Here is a 5008-nt window from a genome sequence, read left to right as displayed (position 1 = left end):
CCCCTTCTGCGCATGCGTGAATTCAGCCACTCCTCCATTCTGCGCATGCGCGAACTCTGCCTTCCCCGTTCTGCGCATGCAGAGACATGGTGGCCCCCTTCTCGGTACTGCCGTATTGGCGGATCGCCGAGAAGCGGGGCCCTACTGTAGTTCTTTTGAATACTCTGTTGTCGAATCTTTAGGTAGTAGATGATAGAAATTTCTATCGTTCAACATTATCTGGTTTTCATTTATATAGTAAATAGTTCTTAATAGAACTATATTCCCTCCTTTATCAGAGGGCTTTATTGTGACCTCTGAATTTTCACTCAATTCTTTTAAAGCTTTTCTTTCCTGTTTAGATAGATAGAGTTTATTTGGACCTTATTTGAGGTTTAATTGATTCTAAATCTTTGGTCACTAACTCCACAAATAGTTCCACATGTGTTCGATGGTGTGAACGTGCTTTAATTTCTAAGGCCAGTAAATGGGCTCTTTATGTTGGTTTGTGTCTCGTTGGATTCCAGTAAAGCAATGAGATCATTAAGGTTATTTCTATCTGCTTAGGACATTTCTTCATTCAGTAAACGCTGCTCTCGTATTTTTACAGTAAAATTTGTGCAGCAGTAATTTTCTCCCAAACAAACTGACATCTTTCACAATTTCCAATAGATTACAATTCGAAGTTGAACAGAATGATAAACCCTTTTTTAGCAGTGTTATGCGTGTATCGTTCAATCTAAAATCAGATGGCTAATCAATTAAAGATGGCTAAATCCTTTGATGTATCACAAGCAGGGTCGCCAACAGAAATCATGGGGCCCAGGACAAATGAAAGGAGCAGCCCCCCCCCCCCCCTAACCCATAGCGCACCTACCGTGGAATTTTTTTTTTTAGCCCGCAACGTTTACTTAACTTTTTTCTTGTTAATAAAAAAACATTACAATGCAGTCTGTTTATTTTAATATTTTCAACAAAAGACAAAGATACCCAATGCTACATCCTATGTGACAAAAGGCCTGGGAGGGATTCAGTATGGGACTGGGGTGTTCCCTACCTGTCTTCTGGGTTAGGGGGGATTCCGATATCTCCTGTGTGAAGCTTGAGAGTCAGATCTGGATTAAGCAGTATAGGTTTTCAGTGTAGGTATAGGGCAGTTAAGATAAGACAGAGAGGGTGTGGGTGAAAGAGATAAACAGAGGGAGAGGATGGGTGACGGGGTGGGTGACTGACACTTGGGTGATTGACTGACGGGTGGGTGGGTGACTGACTCTTGGGTGAGTGGGTGACTGGGTGACACTTGGGTGGGTGACTGACGGGGTAGATGATTATGACTGACTGTGGGTTGGGGTCTGTATTCAGACACACACACACACACACACACACACACACACACACACACACACACACACACACACACACACACACACACACACACTGTCTCTCTCTCTCTCACACACTCTCTCTCTCAGACACTCTCTCTCTGACACTCTCTCTCTCTGACTCTCTCTCTCTCTGACTCTCTCTCTGACTCTCTCTCTGACTCTCTCTCTGACTCTCTCTCTGACTCTCTCTCTCTCTGACTCTCTCTCTCTCTCTGACACTCTCTCTCTCTCTGACACTCTCTCTCACACACACTCTCTCTCTCTCTGACACTCTCTCTCTTTCTCTCTCTGACACACTCTCTCTCTCTCTCTCTCTCTGACACACACACTCTCTCTCTCTCTCTAACACTCTCTCTCTGACACTCTCTCTCTATCTCTCTCTCTCTGACACTCTCTCTCTGACACTCTCTCTCTCTAACACACACACTCTCTCTCTCTCTCTGACACTCTCTATATCACTCTGACTCTCTCCCTCGGACACTCTCTTTCTCTTTCTCTCTCTGACACTCTCTCTATCTCTCTGACTCTCTCGGACACTCTCTCTCTCTCCCTCCCTCCCTCTCTCTTTCTCTCTCTCTTTCTCTCTCTCTCTCTGACACACTCTCTCTCTCTTTTTAACACACTCTCTCTCTGACACTCTCTCTCTCTGACACTCTCTCTCTCTGACACTCTCTCTCTCTGACACTCTCTCTCTCTCTGACACTCTCTCTCTTTGACACTCTCTGACACTCTCTCTCTCTCTCTCTCTCTCAGACACTCTCTCTCAGACACTCTCTCTCTCAGGCACCCTCTCTCTCTCTCAGGCACTCTCTCTCTCTCTCTCTCTCTCTCTCTCTGACACTCTCTCTCTGTCACACTCTCTCTCAGACACTCTCTCAGACACTCTCTCTCAGACACACTCACATACACAGGGGGGCCATCAGTGTAAGGGGGGGAGAAATCGGAGCGGGAGGGGGGGGGGGAAATCACACACTCACACACACTCACTCAGACACACACACACTCAGCCAGGAATTGGAAAGGGGGAGGGGGATCGGAGTAGGGGGGGTGAAATCGGAGCGGGGGGGGTGAAATTGGAGCAGGGGGGCAAGGGGGAAGCAAGAGAGGCATGGAGCAGTACTCACCTGACTTGCTCCATGCAGGAAGAGGCTGACCTCGCTTTGCAAGCTCGGATAGAGCTTGTTACGGGCCAAAAACTAAATCCTGGCAGCGTGCCAAGACGCGCCAGCCAATCAGGAGAGGGGGAGGAGGGGGGGTTTCCTTCCCTTTTCAGAGAAGCGCGCGCTGCCTGGCGCATCGCGAGCTCGCTAAATCCTGTCACCCTGTAGTGACCGGGCGACAGGATTTATTGAGGGGCACGGCCGCGCAGGGGCCCGGCCCCCCTGACTCACGGGGCCTGGGACGCCAGTACCCTCTGTCCCCCGCTGTTGGCGGCCCTGATCACAGGTATTAGTCTCCGATTGTGAGACTACCTTCCTGATTTGATGCAAGGTCCGTATTTTGGATTTTTTGGCCCCACGTCTTGTTGTCCGTGTTGCCGCCCCACTAAAAATGGCGAGTGATTGGCCCCCAGCTCCTGTTGTTCACGTGCCGTGAAGCTTGTTTGCACCGTTTGTTTCTGTGACTTATTTGATTCATCTTCTGAAAATTCAGCATCTGAGGAGGAATATCCGAACGATGTTCTCCTGTTATTTTTCTTGCCCGCCTTATATCTATAAACATTGCCTTGTTTATAACCACCTACATCCCTCTGAAATGCATTGTGCTTTCTCTCCTTAATCTCACTTTGGAATCTTTCTATATCCTTTTTAAATTTGTTTTCTAATTCTTCAAATTCTTGATGTTGTTTGAAAGCTTTTATTTTGATAATGCTTTCATCCAAGTTGAGGTTAATTTCATCTAATTGTTTTATTTTCATGTTCTGTGAGTAACATTAGTTGTCGTGAGCAGCTGGATAATTTTGATTCCCAGCGTTGTAAGAAATCATCTGAATTGGCGTGATACAAGGGGCCAGGTTAATTAGTAAATTTCTGGGAATCAAATTGTTTTTGACGTAGTTATTTAGGCTGGAAATTTCCCATACAGTTGCAGCGGCAGTTATTGAAACAAATCACAGCGCCGTTTTCATGTGCTGCAATGGAACAGAAATACCCATTTCTGCCTTCTCTGTTTCACCCCCACCCCCCTTTCCTTGGCAGTTCTGCCTGCTAGCTGTATTTGGATGTTACTTTCCTTGCAGTTGCACTCCCAGTGCAGATGGAATGGATACATTATGTTGCCTTTTTTCCTTCCAGTCTGTCACACCCCTGGTTGCCCTGACAACATCTCCAGTCCTCCAAGTTAATGGGCTTTCCCATTCCCCCCTGTCCCTGCTGACAGTTAGTTTGGCCTGACCCCTATCCCTGTGTCACAAGCAGTACCCACTGTCTTTTACTTCCTGACATTGGCAGAGTGAGTACATTCATGTTACACCCCTATGGCAAGGCCAATTCTTTTCACCTGCCCTTAACTACAAAGCATCCATAGAGATACACCTTTCCAACACAAACATCTTATCCACAAGTGCCTGTTTTTATTGCTGCTTTCCTTAATAAAGTGAAGAAAATATACAGGACTTGTTGTGCTTTGGAAAGAGGGCTGAGTTGAAGCTAGCTGGGTTCATTCATACCCTAGACATGACTCTGGATCCAGAATATGTGCGTGCTGTACTCCACGTGGCATGAACGTGACCAATCGCCCCAGGCACACGTGTTTATCGCAGTTGCTTTGTTTGAATTTCATGGATGGTGTGCAATGAAATTAATGAATTGTAATGTGCACAGTACTGTGCTATTGTGTCAATTTCAAGTGTTTAACAAGCAGAACACTAAAATGCCATTTTCTGCACTCACCATGCTCGCATCTTAAGGCGGTACGGTTGGAAGAATTCCCGCGCCATGACATGGGTATTCCGAGGTATACACCGCGTGATTTGTTACAATTACGGCCGCTGCATCTGTGACAATTTAATATGTGTAGTATAATTTCTGTATATTCCTGAAATTTGCATATATGCTAGTTGAGTCGAGAGGTTTCTAAGGGTCACTCCATAGAGAAGAGCTTCTTAGCCTCATTAAGCCAGATACTGGGTCTATTTTATCAGACAGGAAGCCTGCCCTCGGGTAGATGTTTTAAGTATTCCAAGCTACTGTATACTATGGAACGGACTTACGTCCAAACAAAGTAACAGCACAACCTCCGCAACGTGGAAATGGTCCGCTCAGGATCAAACTTACTGAAGTATAAATGAATCTTATAATAATGCAACGCACACGATCCCCAAGTGGGGGAGGGGCACCTTAATAGGCGTAGAAAATGTATAAGAAATGAATGTAGCCAAGGAGCACAAAGACGCCTATTTGTAAAGCTGCACGCAGGTGGGTTAATAATAAAACAAGGACAGAGTGCAAGGGTCAGATAAATGTTTAAAAATGTAACTTTTAATACACACCTTAAAATGTAGTGGCTGAACACCATTTAAAAACACTAAATACAGTAGTAACTAAAAACACATACTGTATGTCTAATTATACTCTAATTCAGGGGTGCGTAAACTTTTCTGTTTGCGCCGCCGTCTGCATTCCCCCTTTGCTCACGCCACTCCC

This window comes from Ascaphus truei, chromosome 8 (genome assembly GCF_040206685.1).
Source record: "Ascaphus truei isolate aAscTru1 chromosome 8, aAscTru1.hap1, whole genome shotgun sequence".
Classification (NCBI taxonomy): Eukaryota; Metazoa; Chordata; class Amphibia; order Anura; family Ascaphidae; genus Ascaphus; species Ascaphus truei.
The sequence above is the reverse complement of the archived record's forward strand: the minus strand, read 5'-3'. Positions refer to the sequence as shown.